General features: G+C 40.4%; 1 long non-coding RNA gene across 1 annotated transcript in view; it reads left to right on the forward strand.

Annotated features, from left to right (window-relative positions):
- The first annotated feature begins 214 nt into the window (after positions 1-214).
- LOC144243669 (uncharacterized) overlaps positions 215-20802 on the forward strand; it is a 67295-nt gene continuing 46707 nt past the window's right edge. Inside the window, exon 1 of the long non-coding RNA XR_013338730.1 lies at positions 215-383. This is a non-coding gene — a long non-coding RNA (uncharacterized LOC144243669). The remainder of the gene's footprint in view (positions 384-20802) is intronic.

Raw genomic sequence — 20802 nt, forward strand, 5'->3', positions numbered from 1 at the left:
ATTTTGTTTTTGAGAACTTTGCAAAATAAGATATTTTAATCACAATTGGTTAAGACCACTGTCTCTTTCCACTCAGAAGTCCTCTCCAACATGCTTTACTTTGTGAAGTGTAGCATTGGAATGGCATCATGAACTCCTTTTATTTATTTATTTATTTAAGATTTATTTTTGGGAAAGCACAGGAGGGAGAGGGGCAGAGAGAGCAGGACAGAAAGTCCAAAGCGGACTCTGAATTGACAGGCTGAGAGCAATGAGCCTACTGTGGGGCTCGAACTCACGAACTGCAAGATTGTGACCTAAGCTGAAGTCAGACCCTCAACCTACTGAGCCACCCAAGTGCCCCCGGAACTCCTGAAATCAGGTAAAAGGAAGCTGACTATCAGGTAAAAGATACATTTAGATTGGATTTAGTAGGATGCATTTATGTGGTGTGCAGTCCCTTCCGTTAGCTCCAGGTTATTGCTAGGCCTCCTGGCGTAGGAAGGGTTTCCACAAATACTCCTACAGCTTTGCCAGCCACCTGCTGATCTGACTACAGGCTGCAGGGCCAGAGATTGTACTGAACATGCTTTATGGTGCCTGATATTAGAATTATGTAGGTAATAGGAAAGAAAAAAGGCTCAAAATAAATGGACCCAGAAGCCAATCTGTGAGAAATTATTTTAATCATTAGGTATGTAAAATGATAAGCAGAATGCTCACTTTTTACAGATATTTGGTCAAAATGGCTATTCTTGTCTACTAGGACCTATTTGATAAGTGCACCATATATTTATAATCTTTTTTAAAATGGGAATCATGAGAAATAGAATTTATCAGAATTTCTGAGTTATAGGACACAAACTTGTAGCAGCACTACACATCACATTGTGTGAAATTGAATGCTTTATGCATCCCAACTGTCAAAATAAAAAAAAAAAAGAATTTCAACCAACCATGCTAAAAAGAAGTCTGAATTATCTTTCTGTTCTCTGTCTTTAAAATGATATTACAGGGGTAACTGGGTGGCTCAGCTTAACATGTCCTACTTCAGCTCAGGTCATGATCCCAGGGTTCAAGCCCCCTGAGTTGGGCTCTGTGATGATAGTTCAGAGCCTGGAGCCTGCTTCAGATTCTGTGTCTCCCTTTCTCTCTTTCTCTGCCCCTCCCCCACTCACACTCTCTCAAAAATAAAATAAATGTTAAAAAATAAAATAAAATAAAAATAAAATGATATTACAAAACTGTGGCCATAGAAGAGGTAATCAAGGGGTGCCTGGGTGGCTCAGGTGGTTAAGTTTCCAGCTCTCGATTTTGGCTCAGGTCATGATCTCACAGTTCATGGGATCTAGCCCTGTGTCCAGCTCTATGCTGACAGTGTGGGGCCTCCTGTGATTCTCTCTCTCCCTCTTTCTCTCTGCCCCTCCCTCAGTCATGTACCCCCCTTCTTTCTCTCTTTCAAAATAAATGAGTAAACTTTAGAAGAGGTAATCAGTATAAGCAGCCAGAGAAAGAGAAAGAGAGAGAGAGAGAAAGAGAGAGAGAGAGAGAGAGAAAGGCATTATAGAGATGTATCAGGTAGTTCATTAGTAAAGATCTTATGTTCTTTATTAAGATTCTGTGATATTCATGGCATTTTTCAGCTTTTTAAAATTAGTAATCAATTGTGATTTTCTTTCATATTCTATATAAATATTCATTTTTCTACGTACTTTAAATTTAGATAATTTTGTATTCTTTTTCTTGGTGAAGACCTACAAAATTATGATCTGCAGGTTCCATACAATCAATACTTCATTCCTTGGGGCACCTGGGTGGCTCAGTTTGTTAAGCGCCTGACTTCAGCTCAGGTCATGATGTCACAGTTCTTGAGTTTGAATACCGCGTTGAGCTCTGTGCCGACAGTTCAGAGCCTGAAGCATGCTTCAGATTCTGTGTCTCCCTCTCTCCCTGCCCCTCCCTCGCTTATGCTCTTTCTCTCTCTCTCTCTCTCTCAAAAGCAAATAATCAACAATAAAACATTAATTAAAAATACTTCATTCCTTTTTATGGATGAATATTACTCCAGTATATAGGTATTTCACGTTATGACTTATCCATTCATCTATTGATGAGCACGACTTATTTCCACTTTTGGGCTATTGACTAGTGCTGCTATGATTTCCTACCTTTTTGATGGACATGTGAACTGGTACTGAATAGACTGACCACGAAGCCTGCTGGGTCCTTATCCAGAGATGGTATCTAGCAGGGATCTCCAGCATGACACATTGGCTGGGACTGACTGGTCAGTGTCTCTGCCATTGGTAGTTACATATTTTTGAATAATTACAAGAAGATTATCACAAGTTCAGTTCAGGAAGGTCACGTTCTATTTTGCCTAACCCCACAAAGGAATGAGACAGAAATGAGCACTTAGCCAAGAGTAGCTAAATATAATCTGTCCAAGTGACCAATGATGAAACCTGAAGAAAAGTTCAGTCTAAATGGGTATGCTGACTACTGGCTGAACCAATTAGATTATTTCTGTGGTGTAAATGAATTGAAAATAGGAAAGGGAGTTGAGGAGGTGGTGATAAGAGCAGAAGATGAAAGAGACTGGTTGTTAACACCGGATCCCTAGGGCAGAGCTTCCTCAGCTGTGAGTGCTCATGGGTGACGAATGACAAGCTCCCAGCATCCTGACTGACCTTCAGTTGCAGCCTGCGTGGCTCAGCTAATTCATTTTCATTCTGTGACATTACATGAGGCCTGGTATTATGGCTTGGATTTCTGCCCTGAGTATTTCTCCAATTGTCATCCTATAAATTTCTCAATGACTGAGGTAACCTGAATAACTCCTTCCACCCAAAGGAGCTTAAGGAAAACAGCTCTGAGAAGAAGTTACGTTGTATATCAGGAGCTTCATAATCATTCATACTCTATGATTCAGGGATTTTTCTCAGAAATCCCAGTCTCAGTCAATAATTCCAAAGTCAGGAAAACCATATGCCCAGAGAAGTTAATCTCAATTACAGTTTAATGCAAGAAGTTCAAAATATGTGTCCAAATGTAGAAGAATGATTTTAAAAAGGAAAAAATAAATGAAGTTGCCTAAAGTAGATTATTTATTCAGAATTATATATATAAAGAGTTTTGTATTAACATTGACATATTGTTATCGTGTAATCCTAGTTGAAAAAAATGAGAAATATATATTCGTGAGAAGAATATTCATAGAAAGAAACAGGGCAAAATATAAATAGTGATTATTCCAAAAGTCATCGGGTGACTCGCCCCCATACTTACATTTTTTAAAGGAAATGTGCATATGTTGTTTTTATAATGGGAAAAAAACTTAAAAAGCCAAAAGCAGAATATAACATGGCTTTCAGAGAAAAGTAATCTCCCTGAATATTCTAAATATTCTCAAGATATTTACTTATTGAAAAAGAGGGAGGACCCGGGCTTCAGTGCAAGTAGCAAACTAAAAGAAAAAGATTGTGGATTCTTGCAGGATTCAATCTCCACCATATTACTGGAGGAACCAGATGGGTCTCTGCTTTTCCAGAAGGTGCAGGACACTGCCTTTTGCAGCAAGGACAAAGAACGGTGGGGGTGGCTGAGAACGCTATCACTCTGACAATTCTAAGCCCTTAATGGCTGAGAAGGGCCAACACACAGAGCTTATTAGAAAAAAGCTAGTGCTATTCCAGATGGCAGTTCCAACTGGCCAGATTTATGATTTTTCCATGTGGGTCAGAAACATATGCCCAAGATGTAGCATTGGCATTGTAGCAAGACTAAAAGAATGCAGCCTATGGAAACAATTTGTTTTATATGAATTTTATTTACTTTTCACACATGCTACTGAAGAGTGCCCCTCAACTGCTGAGCAAGCATTTGTAGCTGGTATAGTGGCCAAACGGGCCAAGAGCTTAGTGTCGTGACTGGTTTTAAAAATAATCCTGAAACAGTTTAAAAAGAAAACAAACAAACAGTGGTGGCAGAGAGAGACTGAGTAATCAATTAATGGATTAGACACACAGTTTTCAAGTGTTTACTACGTTGAGCCTTGGGGATATTAACTCCTGCCCCCATGGTGCACACATTCTGCTGTGTCAGGCAGCAAAGTGGGGAAAGGGGGAAGCAACAAATGAAATGAATAAGTAAATTATGTAATAGCATGTTGGAGGGCTATGGAGAAAATAAAACAGTGGACGAGGTTAAGGAAAGTCAGTTGTCAGGTTCTTGGAGTTTAAATAAGATGACACAAGGTGACACAGGGTATTTGAGCAAAGATGTGAAGAACATGAGGAATAGAGCTCAGAAAAAGGGTTCTAGGCAAAGGGAACAGCAGGTGCAAAAGCCCTGGAGCAGGATTGTATCTGCCTGTTCAGGGACAAGGAAGTTGGTGGACCAGGGAGCACAGAGCAAAGGGAGAGCAGTGAGGGGATGAAGTAATGCGGGAGGGCCAAGGTACCTACAGTCTTGAAGGGCATTGTAGAAAGAACAAATGGGACAGATGCATCAGCAGATGCTGATTAGCTGAGGAAGATAATAAAGACAGACGTGGCAAAGATCACTCCAAGATCTGTAGCTCAAGTGACTGGGAGTAACCAGTGTCATCAGCTGAGACAGGGAACACAAGAAGAGGGACATATTTGTGCCAGGGAGGGCATGGGAAGAGATAAAGGGGAGAAAATATGAGTTTGTTTGGAAGGTAGTAATTTTTTTTATTTATGTATTTATGTATTTTTTACAAATAGTTTATTGTCAAATTAGTTTCCACATCATGAGGTTGTATCTCAGTGTAGTTTTGCTTTGTATTTCCCTGATGAGGAGGGATGCTGAGCATCGTTTCATGTGTGTGTTGGCCATCTGGATGTCCTCTTTGGAGAAGTGTCTGTTCATATCTTCTGCCCATTTCTTCACTGGGTTGTTTGTTTTTCGGGTGTGGAGTTTGGTGAGTTCCTTATAGATTCTGGATATTAACCCTTTACCTGATATGTCATTTGCAACTATCTTTTCCCATTCCGTTGGTTGCCTATTAGTTTTGTGGGTTGTTTCCTTTGCCGTGCATGGAAGGTAGTAGTTTTAAGTGCCAGCGAGACCCCAGAAGTTCGAGCTGGAACCTCAGGAAACAGCTCAGGTTAGAGATGCAATGGGTGAATTATCAACAGAAGAGTGTTCAAACTATGGGAGTGAATGAGTGGGTGTGGTCAATGGTAAATGCTAATAAAATGGCTGTTGAATCAACTCAGTGAAACTGTTTAGGGAGGGTGTTGGTTAGGTTCTTTGCCATGTGAGGAACACATGAGTGACCATGTGTATAGAGGTTATTGTAAAGCTGCACAGAAAACTAGAAGACATTCTTAAATAGCAGCAGGACTAATGGAACCCGAAAGGTCATCAAGGTGCCTGAAGTTGTTGGGACTAGGCTACATGCTTATCTGCCCACTATAGCCGTCCTCGTAGTAAACAAGTACTCTCTGTCCCTACTTCTCCCGCTCCCCATACAGTATCTCTCTATCTCTCATGCTCCCTCTCACTCTGTTCACATTCCTCGGGAGACATGAGCTCATTTATCTGCTTAACAATCACCCATCTTAGAAAACACGTGGTTAGAGCTCTTAAGCCTTTGTAGCACCTAGGCCAACCCACAGGTGCTGCCTTGGGACCAGGTGCTCATCTCTTGTCAAGTCAGCTGTGGCCAAGCAATACATGGTACCAGGCATGAAAAGAATAATTATGGGGATATCAGAAGGCGGTTGTGCCACAGAAGATGTTCTGAGGCATCCCAGGGATAGCAGAACTAGAAGTGTACGGCATCAAAAAGGCCACAAGAGGAGACCGTCTTAAGGAGACGGAGTCTTTCAATATCCAGAGATCAGTTTATTAATTTATTCTCCAACATCATTTGTTGATTGTATATTTTGCACCATACATTGTTCTAGGCACTTTCATGGAGCTTACATTTACAAGAGGAAGACACACCATCAATAAGTAAACAAATAATATGATTTAAAATAGCAGTAAAGGCCACAGAAAATAAAACAGGATAACAGATTATTAATTGATTGAAGACAGATGAAGGGCACTGCTCCAGATAGGATGCAGAGGAAGCTTCCCTGAGGAGGTGACATTTGCAGTAAGACTTGAGAGTGACAATAAGCCAGCCATACAAAGATCTGGGGGGTGGGGTGTAAAGGGGGTAAACCTTCCAGGCAGAAGGTACAGCCTAAACACTAGAGTTAGGCAGGAATTATTCTGGTATTCAAAGGGAAAAAATAAGGCAGGAGTGAGGGGAGAGAAGGAAGAGAGCTTAGGAAGGTACACAGAAGTCAGGTCAAGTAGGTCTTAAAGAAACCTGGGGGGCGCCTGGGTGGCTTAGTCGGTTGAGCGTCCGACTTTCGCTTAGGTCATGACCTCGCGGTTCGTGGGTTCGAGCCCCGCGTCGGGCTCTGTGCTGACTGCCAGCTCAGAGCCTGGAGCCTGTTTCAGTCTGTGACTCCCTCTCTCTCTGACCCTCCCCTGCTCACACTGTCTCTCTCTCTCTCTCTCCTGGCAATAAATAAAACATTAAAAAAAAAAAAAAGAAACCTGGATTCTAATCTAATCACAAAGGGAAATCACTGGAGGGTTCATCAAGGAGGTGATATAACATGGTTTAAGTTTTTGAAAGGCCAGTTTGGTACTATGTGCAAAATAGAGAGTTAGAAGGAAGAACATAGGGCAAAAGTCTAGTTAAGGGTTAATAGTGACTGGGATGGGGTGGCATTGGAGAGAGTGAGGAGTGTCTGGAGAGCTGACATCACTTGCTGATTGATTAGCTGTGGAAAGTGAAGAAGAGAAGGGTCAAGAATTGTTCATTTTGATAAGACTATTAATAGTATCACAATATGCACAAAAACGCTTTTATGTTTTAGAGATTCAAACTGAAGAATTTGAGTCCAATGTCATAATGCCTATACTTTACTTTTTTTTAATGTTTATTTATTTTTGACAGAGAGAAAGAGAGACAGAGTGTGGGCAGGGGAGGGGCTGAGAGAGAGGAAGACACAGAATCCAAAGCAGGCTCCAGGCTACACACTGACAGCACAGAGCCCAACTCAAGATCATGACCTGAGCTGAAGTCAGACGCTTAACCAACTGAGCCATCCAGGTGCCCCACAATGACTATACTTTAAAATAGTTCAATTAAAAAAAAAATAGGTGGAAGAAGCACGATAGATGCTGAATCTATTGGTGTTTTTTATACTATTTGCTCTACTTTTCACTATGGTTGAGTTTTTATAACAAAAAGTGCTTTTTTAAAATGACTTTAGGGTTTTAGTTTGAGCAATGAGGTGAAGCCATTTACTGAAATGGAAAAGGCTGGGAGGAGCAGGTTTGAGGGTGGAGGGAAATAAGAGGTTTATCTAAGTTTAGTATGAAAAGCCCATTAGACGTCCAAATGGAGATGTTATGGGCATAGAGACACCTAAGTCCACAGCACAGTGAAGAGTCAGGGTTAGTGTGACAGAAATTGCTAGATCTCTACCCAATACCCACTTTCCTCTTCTTCCTCTGTAACAGAACCCTGATATTTAGCTAGATATAGTGCTAACTAAAATAAAGACTATATTTTCCAGCCTTCCTGGCAAATAAGTGTGGCCATGTGACGAAGTTGTAGATAATGAGGTAGAAGTAGAAGTTTTGTGAAGAAACTAGAAAGCTCTCTTAAAGGGAATTAACTCATTTGGGAAGTGAACATTTTTTTCCTCCTGCTTTTCTCCTATCTGCAGTTTGGGTTGTTTATGATGTGGCTGGATCTTCAGCAGCAATGTTGAAATAATGAGGTGCCCTTGAGGATGGAAGCCAAGGTCTGGGACAATGAAACTGATAAAGGGAAGTCCTCTGGGTCTCTGATGGCAATCAAGCCACAGTACAAGTCCTAGTTTGCTTTCCTTCACACTGATACATCAAATATGCTTCCTTATGGGGCACCCGGGTAGCTCAGTCAGTTAAGCACCTGACTACAGCTCATGATGATTTCATGGTTCATGGGTTCAAGTCCCGTGTCACTGACAGTGAAGAGCCTGCTTGGGATTCTTTCTTTCTCTCTCTCTCTCTCTCTCCACCCCTCCCCCACTCTCTCTCTCAAAATAAATAAACTTAAAAAATATATATCCTTATATACTGAATAAATATCCTTGTATATTGAATTTCATTAAGTATTGAAAAAAATGCAAACTTTTATTTTGTTTAAGCCACTATTATTTGGGCTTTTGCTGAAACATACAACCTAATCTAAACAAATCCTAAAGGCTAAAATTAGAGATAACAATTTGAGAGTCAATATCATATATATGATATTTAAAACAGCGGGATTGGTGAGATTACCAAGGAGAGATTATAGAGAGAGGCCTGAAATCAAGCCTTGGAATCAATCAGTATGTCAAAGCCGGACATAGAAGGTCGGACCACAAAAGGAATGACAAGGAAGAGTGAAATAAGTGGAAAACCAGCAGAGTGTGCTATCAACAGCACAAATTATTTCTGAAAGGAAGGAGACTGAATTATGTCAAATATTACTGAGAAGTGAAGATGAGGACAGAGAATTGACCGTTAAATTTAGCAAACTGGCAGTCACTGATGATCTTGATAAGAGTCCTTTCAGTAGGATGAAGACAGCCCTACTGAAACAAATTGAAGAGTACCAGAGGGAGAAGGTGAAGGAGGTAAATATAGATATCTCTTTTGAGATGTTTTACTATGAAGAAGAGTGGAGAGGAGGTAATGGGTTTAAGGAAGAATTTAAGATGGGCAATATTGAGGCAGGTTTGTGGACTGATGGGATTGATCCACTAAAGGGGAGAATGGATAATGCAGATGGAAGTGAATAATTACAGAAGTGAAGTCCTTGAGAAGGAAGACGAGATGGAACCCAGAGCACACCAGGAAGGTCACCTCTGACAGACAATGACCTATGAAGGTGTAATTCCAGAAAAATGGAGGAGGCAATATCTAATTGTGTGGTGTTCAAGAGTGAATGCAGACCTAAAAATACACAAGTAAAATGACATTGGTGGTTGCCTCTGGGTAATACAGGATTTGGGGTGACTTTTGTTTCTTCCTGTGCTTCTTTATGCATTTTTGTGACTTGCACATTTTCTAAGAGTACTTACTACTATCATATTTAGAAAAAAACTTGGAAAAAGTGAAAGAAAAATCTGTTCATTTCTACCAGTTTGGGAACTAGTCTCACTCTTGGGAATAGAGAAAGTATATAGCAAAGGAAAGTAGACACAGAAGTGGCCCTGCAGGAAAGCTTTATGCATAATGAAATTGGTCTTTCTTTTTTAATCTCTAGTCCTCTCTCTGTTGAGAGTTACTAACCAGAAATATTCCAACAGGCAAAACACAATGGTACAGTCATTGTAGTTGTTCAGTATTGTGGCTGGCCCAGGCTCAGTAGGTGGGCAGAGGATAGAAATGGGACATCACAAGCAGGTGAGCCTTGGATGTTTAGGTAGATAGGCCGTTAGTGCTGGAAATGTCTACCTACAAACAGCCAGCCAACTTGAGTTTAAAAGCAGAACTGGTAGGGCTGGAAGCGGGCTTGGAAGAACAAAGCTAAGCCCCAGTAGGGTCCATCATGGTGCTCCATTACCAGAGGTCTCACATTAAGGAAGGGGCTCCATGCTGGTTATTGCCAAGTAAAGTTTCACGTACGTTACAGAGATGCACTCAGAGGATTGAAGGAAGAAAACTCTCATCATGCAGCTGGGAACATGCCTTCCATTACCAGGCCATTCATCTGTCATGCATTATGCATTAAGATATTTATAATCCCTAATTATACTGGAGTTTAAAAAAAGATATTTATAATACCACAATTACCTTATGAGCAGCACAATTACATTGTGTTATATTTTTGTTTGTTTTAAAAGCACTGAGTTTTTAAATGGAAATATTTAAAATAAACCGCATTTAAAATGAACCCCATTTTAGTGTTTATTTTTAACTAATAGACTACTTTTTAGAACAGTTTTAGATTTATAGAAAAAATGAGCATATAGTACAGAGTTCCCATGTCCTGCCCTCCCCCATTTGCACACATAGCTTTTCCTATTATTAATATTTTGTGTTAGTATATTATATTTGTTATAATTGATAAATCAATATTGACTCATAATTACTAACTAAAGTCCATAATCTATCTTAAATTTCACTCTTTGTGTTGAACATATCTAATGGGTTTTGACAAATGCACATATATGCATCATACAGTATCATACAGACTAGCTTTTAAAAATGTCCTATGTTTTACCTGTTCATCTCTCATTCCTTACCCTTGGGTCATTGGCAACCACTGATCTTTTTAGTGTCTCCATAGTTTTGCTTTTTCCAGAATGTCATGAAGTTGGAATCATATACTATGTAGACTTTCCAGACAGGCTTCCTTCACTTTGCAATATGCACTTAAGCTTCCTCCATGTCTTTCCGTAGTTGATGGCTCAATTTTTCATAACACAGAGTAGTGATCATATGGTTATGATTTATCCATTCACCTAATGAAGGATACCTTTGTTGCTTCCAAGATTTAGCAATGATGAACAAAGCTGCTATAAACATCCATGTGCAGGATTTTGTGTAAACATAAGTTTTCAACTCATTTGGGTAAAATCAAATGGTAAGAGTATGTTTAGCTTTGCAAGAAACCATCAAATTGTCTTCTAAAGTGGCTGTACCAGGGTGCCTGGGTGGCTCAGTCAGTTAGGTGTCCAACCTTTGGTTTTGGCTCAGGTCATGATCTCATGGTTCATTAGCACAAACCCTATGTCAGGCTCTGCAATGACAGTGTGGATCTTGCTTGGGATTCTCTCTCTCCCTCTCTCTGCTCCTCCCCGGCTCTCACACTTTCTCTCTCTCAAAATAAATAAATAAACTTAAAAAATAATCCATAAAATTTTTTAAAAAATAAAGTGGTTGTATTATTTTGCATTTCATCAGCAATGAATGAGCGTTTCTTTTGCTCCAAATCCTTACCAGCATTTGGTGTTGCCAATAGCCATTCTAATAGGCATGTAGCAGTATATCTCATTTTAATTTGCAATTTTCTAATGTCATATTATGTTAAGGATCTTTTCATAGAGTGTTTGCCATCTGTATATCTTCTTTAGTGAGGTATCTGTTCAGCTTTTGCCCAGTTTTTAGTTTTTAGCTGGGTTGTTTGTTTCCTTGTTTTGAGTTTTAAGAAGTATTTTTTTTAATATCTTGGATACAAGTCCTTTATCAGATATGTGTTTTGCAAATATTTTCTTTGGTCTGTGTCTTAGTTTTTCATTCCTTTAACATTTATTTATATACAAAGAGCCTCAAGAATTGCAAATAACTCAGGCCTTTCCTGATTTCTAAGGAAGTAGAGATGAGATAGGTCATCCAGAGAGAATTTCTGGACTTGTTTGGCCATGAGATGTACGAGACTTTTAGCCACATAGACCAGCAGTCACTGGAGAACAAGTAAGACAAAAGAAATAGTAATATCTCCTTATAATAGACCAAACACAAGGCATTCTACATACATTATTCCACAACTACCTTACAAAATAGGTCAGATCATTTTGATGTGAAGAACCTATAAAATATATTCAGGATCAAACAAGTTAAGCAACCTTCAGGATTTCACATCTATTACATGGAAGAACTGAGACTCAAATAACCACATGATACCACAGAGCCAGATATGGAAGGCCAACCTGTTTCAAGGCAGGTCTTACAAAGGATGGACAACAGAGCAAACCACTACACCCCAACATGCTAAAGCTACTCTGGGCAGGTGTTGAGATCTAAAAGACTCTCATCTAGAGGCAGATACTCTTCAATTAAGATGAATCCAGTCTGCTTAGTTCGAAGCAGGGTCACAATGAGCAGCTGGTGATATAGAGAATAGGATCTCATCCATGAATCAGAGGAAATACTAACACGAAGAGAGAATTATAGCTTCAGACAAGTAGGCCAGGGCCCAGTTTAAGACCACAAACAGGTCCAGGGGTCTGGAACCAAAATAAAGAAAGCCCAGTGCTGCAATGTCACGGGCATTCAAGAGGACCAATCGCAAAGGCAGTGAGGATGGCCAGATCATCATAGGGTCCTAGTACAGGAGAACAAATTCCTTCTCAAGCCCCTGGTTGGTGGGTCTGAGCCTGTCTCTTCAGGCTCAGGTTCTGCACACATGGCTAAGGTTTCAAGTTAAATGTCCTGAGAACCTGCCATTGAGAGGAGCAGTAAAAAGCTCCAAGGAAGTCAGACACCCCAAGCAGAAACTCAGGCTATAGGCCAGCACTTGAGGAAGAAAGCCAAAATCCCAATTATCAGAAGTGAGGACCAATGTCAGGGCTGTCTGATGCTTGTTCTCAGAGCTGAGCTAGGGATTCTGAAAGGCCTGTGACTTCAGGAGTCATCCCAGAGATGAGTACAGGGCTGAGCCTAAAGGTGGAGCCATGTGAGCTCAACTACAGACAAGGGTGTGACCAAGCTAGCACACCTGGCTCTGGGACACCACTGAGAGACAGACCTGGGCAATTGATTCCACAGACAAGTCAACTCTGTTCTTCCTTCCACTCAAATTCCTCAAACTGCAAGCCCAGCTTCATCAGGAGTCAGGTACACCGTGCTTGATGCACAAGAAATGTTTTTGAAAAACAATATGTAAGCTTAATTTTTGTGTATTGACTGATATTTTAAGAGACCTAGAAGGATATGTTGTTTAAAGGAAATAATACAACGAATCACTTTGTCATATAAACCATTACCCCTTAATTGTTGTTATTATTTATAAATCTGGTTTCAGTCCATTGGATTTTCTTAAACAGAACATACTTTTAATCTGATTTTTTTCTATCAGAGAGTAATATATAAAAATAACACTTATATATCATTAAGATACATTAACATAATATGCTATATAATATACAGATATAATATATGTAAAATATATAGTATATGTTAATTGTATGTAAGAATCTGACATTTCCCAAAAAGTAACAGGCGCTACTAATCTTGATTTTGGCAAGGTTTCCATTTTAATCCTTACAATATATTCATTAAACTAAAAACCATGGTCTAAACCCATAGTTCATAACCCTGAGAATACACAGAATTAAACTGGAAATAATTAAAGAATGCAGATTTCTGGGCCCCACCTCTTGAGCTTCTAATTCAATGGGGAACATAGAAAGGCACCAGGGACTTCCCAATGGAAACTTATGGTTTAGAATCCTTTGTGCAGCCATAGAGACTGAGAATGGATTGAGATTAACCCAGGGATGACTGTGCTGCTTGTTCCAAGCCCATCCTCCACCAGTGCCCATGGGAAAGAGATTTCCAGCTTACACTGAACACAGTGATCCCACACTGGAGGCCTCTGGCCTAATGAGGTGGTCTCCAGAGTCAAGGGTAAACAACTGTCCTGCAGCCTGATATGGGAGGCCCTGATCACAGCAGGTCCCTGGGCGCTGGTGATAGGCCTTTAGGTAGGAGGCAGGATGTGTCACTGTGCCCAGGACGTTGTGAGCTTTGTGCAGAATTCTAACTGAAGAGTTTTATATGCACTTATATCTTATCTAAAAATTGCTAAGAGAGGGGCACCTTGGTGGCTCAGTCAGTTAAGTGTCAGACTCTTGATCTCGCCTCAGGTCATGATCTCACGGCCCCCGGGGTGGGCTCTGCAATGGCATCAAGGAGCCTGCTTGAGATTCTCTCTCTTCGTCTCTCTGCCCCTCCCCTCTTTGCATGTGTGTTCTCTTTCTCTCTCAAAATAAAGAAAGAAAAGAAATTACAAGGAAAAAACTGAATATGTTTCAGTGGTAAGCAGAATAATATCCCATTCCCATAATAATGTCCATGTACTACTCCCTGAAACTGTGACCATATTAGGCTACAGGCAAAAACACAGGATTTCTAATGAGCTGACTTTGAGATAGGGAGATTATCCTAGAATATCTGGGCAGGGCCAATGAAATAAGTTTCCTTAAAAGAGGAAAGAAGGAGGTGAGGAAGAGAGCCAGAGAGGTCACAGCATGAGTAGGACTCCACATTGCTGGAAAAATGGGGCCACAAGCCAAGGAATGTGGGTGGATTCTGGAAGTGGGAAAAGGCAAGAAATAGAGCCAGAATGGCTGTGCTGACACCTTGATTTTAGACCAAGGAGACCCATGTCAGACTTCTGAATTTCCAAACTGTAAAATAATCAATTTGTATTGTTCCAAACCACTACATTTGTGGTGATTTTTTTTTTACAACAGAAATAGAAAACTAATACAGCACCATGACCAACTTAATTTTTTTCCTTTAGAATTCAAAAAAAGGAAAACTAGAACTTAAAATTTGACAGCCTGTCACTCTTTGTACAGCAAGGCCCCGAATGTCATCTCTAATATTTTACTTTTCTTCTCTTCAAAGAGACAAAGAAGATTCTGTATCTAAGGTGACCAGGCTCATTTATTGGATCAAGTTTTTAATATAGAATGATAGGATTGTTGTAAGATCCAGGATCCAAATTTTAAAAATCCCCTTTGGTGTCTCTAGCATGCAACCAGGTTTTCAAACCACTAGTCTAAAATTTAAATTCCAAACCACATAATTATAAGTGGCTACATGCCTAGAGAATGAGTACAGTGGATTATTATTAACCAGGGAGGACATAACAAATGTGGTGTCCACAGAGATTGGGGCCGGTGATGTAACATTTCATCAGTGACCTGAATAATGGAATGGCCAGCATGCTCATTAAATGTGAATGCGGTACCAAAATGGAAAACAGGCGGAAGAGGGCATTTTAATTAATTAATGAGGGTTGTTAGGATGGAGAGCATATTGATTCAAAGGACAGGTGACAGCAGGGTGAGGAAGAGCCAGAGGAATTGCTCAGACCTGAATGAAGCTCAGTGAAGGCAAATACAGAATAGTACACATTCTGTAGAAGGGAAGGAAATAGCACAATAACAGGCGCGGTGAGGGAAGAGGGAAGATGGCAAAATTAGAAAAAGATCTTGGGGTAAGACTAAGCACAGAATAGGGGGTAGCAGGGGATTGCTGGGGGAAGGGTTGCAGGAAGACCACTTGGCCTTGGCCTCACATTCTCATAGGGCCTGAAATTTAGAATTCTGACATCACTCTGGTATCTGATAAAGGTATTCCATAATTAACGTAGACATGTAAAGCTCACCCACAGCTTTCAATCCCATTTTTGTAACTTTTCCTTTTTCGATATATTGGGAGCCTCAAAAAATGAAAGTGGCCTGGATGTGTCTGATTCAAGATAATGGTGGATCACAAGATTCATTCAGGACTATATTTTATGAGGCAAGTACAAGTGAACATACAGCTGCAGAATATATTTGGAGGAGCTCACAAGGAACAGCAAGCAGCCTCTAGCAAGCAGAGCTTGGGGAATTAGAAGCCAGAGAGGAAAGGAGATATGTTTTGTTTCTCCTGAAGAAAATATTAATAGGTGCTTTTAAAATATTCTCTTTGTCCCCTAGAGTTCTACATGCACATAATCTACAATGTCAAACAGTGCTACAAAACTTGTCATGAAAAACAGCAATCCCCTCTCCTCCTCACCTTTTCCCACATTTAAGCCTGTTTCTTTTGGTATTATCTCCAGGTCTCCAAATTAACAAGCTTAAAATGCTATTCCTTCCTCTTTCAATGTTAACCATTATCTGATTTGTGTCTAGGATAGAAGATAAGGTGTCTTTCCTTCCTCTACCCCCACCATACATGTTCATCCTTCCCTATCCTCCCCATTCTTCCTGTTCCATGGTGTCATCAATGTTTGTGTTACAGTGGCTATAAAACACCACTCACAGCTCAGCCACAGTAAATCATGAAAACTTCCTTTCCTGCACACCTTTTTGTTGTCCTTGAAGCTAGTAACTCTCTTACTTTTTGTTTGCTTCCTTTTCTACACATTTAAATTTGCCATCTGTCAATGGCTGCTCTCGAGACATTCAGAATTTTGAGTACTCCGACAATTTCACCAATCTCCCCCTAGATCTCTCCCCAAGCCTTCTAATGCACTACAACCTGGACCTGAGGCACAACTCTCATCTTGGAATCTCCCTTCATGGTCATCCCAGGGGCACTTCCCTTCTGGGCAAGCTCTGGTGTCTTCTTTTGTTATTTGCTTCATGTTTTGACAAATCTACTGGGAACTTCCTGGGGCAGGGGCTCGGGAGATAAATTCTTGAGAATTTTTATGTCTGAAACTTTTGAAAAGAATTTTTTTTACTGTTTATTTATTTTGAGAGAGAGGTAGGAGTGTGGGGAGGGGCAGAGAGAGAGAGAGAGAGAGAGAGGAGAGAATCCCAAGCAGGCTCCACACTGTCAGTGCAGAGATCTACATGGGGCCCAGTCTCACAAGATGTGAAACCAAGATTCAGACGCTCAACCTACTGAGCCAACCAGGCACCCCTGAAACATTTTTAATCCATCCTGACACTTGATAGTTTGGTCTGGGTAATGAACTCTAAACTGGGTGGCACCTGGGTGGCTCAGTCCGTTAAGTGTCCGACTTAGGCTCAGGTCATGATCTCACAGTTCATGGGTTCGAGCCCTGCGCCCCTCTTTTGTGCTGACAGCTCAGAGCCTGGAGCCTGCTTTGTATTCTGTATCTCCCTCTCTCTCTGACCCTCCACTGCTCACACTGTCTCTCTCTCTCTCTCTCTCTCTCTCTCTCAGAGAATTCTAAACTGGAAAAAAAGAATTCTAAACTGGAAATCATTTTCTTGGAGAATTTTGAAGACTGTTATCATCTGGCCTCTGCTATTGAGAAGCCTGAAACCATTCTAATTCATCACTCTCTACATAGGAGCTATTTTCTCCTCCTCTTTGGAAGCTCATGGAGTCTTTTGTTGTCTTCATTGTTCTGAGATTTCACACTGGTGTGTCTTGGTGTGGGTCTATTTTCAATCCTTGTGTCAGCATTTGATGGACCTTTCATTTCAGAAACACATGCTTCTCTGTTGTGGGAAATATTTTTCAATTATGTCTTCTGGTTTCTCTGTTTCTCTGGATTCTGTGTTCTCTCTTTTTGGAATTCCTATTTTCATAAATTAGATCTGTTTTGGATTCCTCATTTTTCTTATCTTTCATTTATTTCTTTCTGTTTTGCTCTTATTTCAGAGATATTCTCTTCTTAATTTCCTAACCCTTTTATTGAATTTTAATTCTTATCATCCTATTTCTAATTTCCAAGCGGTCTAATATATGTTCCTGGATGTTCCTTTCTCTAATGTCATATACTTACTTGATGTTTACATATCTTAGTTCTGAGGATTTTTTAAAGTTTATTTATTTATTTTGAGAGAGAGAGAAAAAACGAGAAGGGGAGTGGGACAGAGAGAGAAGGAAAGAGGGAATCCCAAGCAAGATCTGCCCTGTTAGTGCAGAGCCCAATGTGGAACTCAAACCCACAAAATGTGAGATCATGAATGACCTGAGTAAAAATCAAGAGTCAGATGCTTAACTGACTGAGCCACTCAGGAGCCCCGGCTCTGAGGATATTATTCAGAGGATATTGGATGTTTTCTTCAACCTGCATGGTTTCTTTTTTCTCTAAGTTGCTTTCTTCTTTTCATTTTGGTCTCTATATTTCATGTAAGAGGCTTTTCTCCATGTTTAGTAAACCTTGTTGTCTGCTCCTATTTAAGAACAGGCAATGAAAAAGCTGAGTGGAAGTTCTGAGCCTTAGGGACTTATTGGCCAGAGGCTCCACCATACATTCTGCTGGGCTGTTTGCTTGGAAGACTCCCAAATCAGTGCCTTTGTTTTTCCTCTTGGGGAGACCCCACTGGTCCCTTAGGATTCCATTCTCCCCTGTCTGCTGTGTTGTGGCCATATTTCTTACTTTTCAGCTTTTGAAATGTTGTTGCTATGAGGAGTTAACATTTTTCTTAATTGCTCTTATTTCTTTCCTTTAAAAAATCTATTTACCATCATCTTACTGAGGCTTTAGAAAAAAGCAAAAGGAGGTGCATGCATGTTCAATCCTCCCTCTTTACCTAGAAGATTTACTTCTCACTCTACTTTTTCCTGTAGTTTTTTTAATACTTTTTTTTTTACTGATTATTATTCCTTGTTTTACTTTTTACATTAAGACAATCCAGTTTCCTTTTTCAAAGCAGCTATAAGAGTTCAGCATGTAGGAACCACAAAATAAAGATGAGCCTCTTGAAGGCTTTGAGAGCTTCCAAATGCTGACGTCTGCAGTTGGGGCATGTATGTGCATGTGTATTTACCAAGGAGACACCTGCAGCCTACCTAGGGAAGATAATACACCATGAATGATGACCTAGGACCAGTAAATAGTAATGCATCTCTAAGAAGGAAACTAAGTAGGTCAAAGTGAGTCATCGTCCATAGTGTAACACTTCTCTACCTCAGCCTGGAGAAAAATTTCTAATTTGATTGGACACTTGCGTTATCCCACTTATAATTAATCCTCTGAATAAGTTGTCTCCAAAATTTTTTATTGTACATCCTTAATAGAAAAACGTCTTTGACACTCTCCCTCAAATATGTAAAGGTATTTATTTGCAAATTATACATGCCTTATAATATCAATATTGTATAAAGCAGTAACACACATGCAAGTAGAAATTTTTAAAGGATGTCATAGAAAATAAATAAAATTAGAAGTTCTAATATTTCCTTTCAGTACCCCAATGAATCATCTTGCAAACCATGGAATTCTCAACCAGGATGAGAATTAGAGCCCCTGGGAAGGTTTTGTAGAACTCCTACCTAGGCCCAATGTCTGTATTTTGAATCAGAACTGAGGGTAGGACCCTGGCAAGGGTATTTTGAAAAAGTTTCCTTGCTGATTCCCACACAAGCAGTGTGCCTCTGCATAAGAAATACAGCTCTAAAGATTTAAAAATTAGAGGTCTTAAAAAGTGTAAATAGTAGTTAAAATGCAAAGAACAGGCAATTAAAACAGGAGAAATGCGTAGTTTGATTAAATATCTACATTATCACATAGCCTCAAAAACCTTAACTCCACTGTTTCTTCCTCTGTGTCTGTCTTTTCCCTTACCTTTCAATTTACCTTTTAATTTTTATTTATTTATTTTTTAATGTTTATTTTTGAGAGGGGGAAGGAGCAGAGAGAGAGAGACAGAGAATCTGAGAGGCTCTGCACTGAGTGGGACATGGGGCTCCCACAGACCAGAAGATTACGACCTGAGCCAAAACCAAGAGTCTGAACCTTAACTGACTGAGCCACCCAGGTGCTGCCTTCCCTTTTTTGCATGATTTTAACTTTTCTATTATAAACAATAGTCATCCATTGTAGAAGTAAACATTGGCAAAAAGAAAAAATTACAAAAAAGTCAATAATCCTACCCTTCCAAGATAACACTTAAAATCTCTATCTGTGCTCACACCAGTCAGAGTGGCTAAAATGAGCAAATCAGAGGACTCTAGATGCTGGCGAAGATGTGGAGAAACGGGCACCCTCCTACACTGTTGATGGGAATGTAAACTGGTGCAGCCTCTCTGGAAAACAGTGTGGAGGTTCCTCAAAAAATTAACAATAGAACTCCTCTATGACCCAGCAATAACACTGCTAGGAATTTACCCAAGGGATACAGAAATGCCGATGCATAGGGGCATATGTACCCCAATGTTCATAGCAGCACTCTCAACAATAGCCAAAACATGGAAAGAACCTAAGTGTCCATCCACGGACAAATGGATCAAGAAGATGTGGTTTATCTATACAACGGAATACTACATGGCAATGAGAAAGAATGAAATCTGGACATATGTAGCAACATGGATGGACCTTGAGGGTGTTATGCTGAGCGAAATAAATGAGGCAGAGAAGGACAGCTACCATATGTTTGCACTTATAGGAGGATTAGGAGGAACTTAATGGAGGACCGTCGGGGAGAAGAAGGGGAGAAATGGGAGAGAGGGAGGCAAACCATGAGAGACTCTTGAATGCTAAGAACAAACTGAGGACTGATGGGTATGGGGGGGAGGAGAAGGGAGGTGATGGGCATGGAGGAGGGCACTTGTGGGGATGAGCACTGGGTGTTATATGGAAACCAACTTGACAATAAACTATTTAAGAAAATCTCTGTCTGTGGCCTTCCAAACCTTTATGCCAACAAATACTTGAAAAGGGGGTGGGGAGTTATACATACATGCTGTTTTAACCTGGCTTTTTTTCACTTGGTAATTATATATTTTTTCATGACAATAAGAATGAAATTTCCAGCAGAGCAATGAACCTGGTGAGAAGAATGTACAGAGCAAGTTGTGAGGCTGGAGGCCCCCTGTGCCCAGATGACCTGCCAGCCCCCTCCCTTCCTCTCCTGTGCCATTCTTTCCCTTCCCCCTTCTGGTCCTCTCTTAGCATCTTTCACTTTGCTTTCCACATGCCCTTTCTCTTCCTCTTTTCTTTTACCTTCCACCCCCATCTCTCTTCACTAAAGCAACCAAGGACAAGGGTTAATATTTGACAGAATAAATGTCCAGATAATTCGACAAGGGATGCGTAATGATGGAGCGAAGAGGCAGCTGCACCCCCTCCGCAAAGGGGATTTTCAGAGCAAGCCCAGGCAAGAGCCCTCTGTTCTTGATGACTATCTGTTATTTCCACTTGGGAGATTATTCTCAAGTTATTATTAAAGGTGCTTACTTACCATGCAGGCAAGGTGTGGCCAGAGGCAGCCTGGGGTGCCCAGGTGGTCAGAGAAGAGACATTTCAGGGAAATGGCTGTTCTGGAATTGAAACTAAGGGAGATGGTACAGTTGACACAAGACAGGGTCTGAGCAGGAGGCAGG

Source organism: Crocuta crocuta, unplaced genomic scaffold (genome assembly GCF_008692635.1).
Source record: "Crocuta crocuta isolate KB4526 unplaced genomic scaffold, BGI_CrCroc_1.0 scaffold586, whole genome shotgun sequence".
NCBI classification, from domain to species: Eukaryota; Metazoa; Chordata; class Mammalia; order Carnivora; family Hyaenidae; genus Crocuta; species Crocuta crocuta.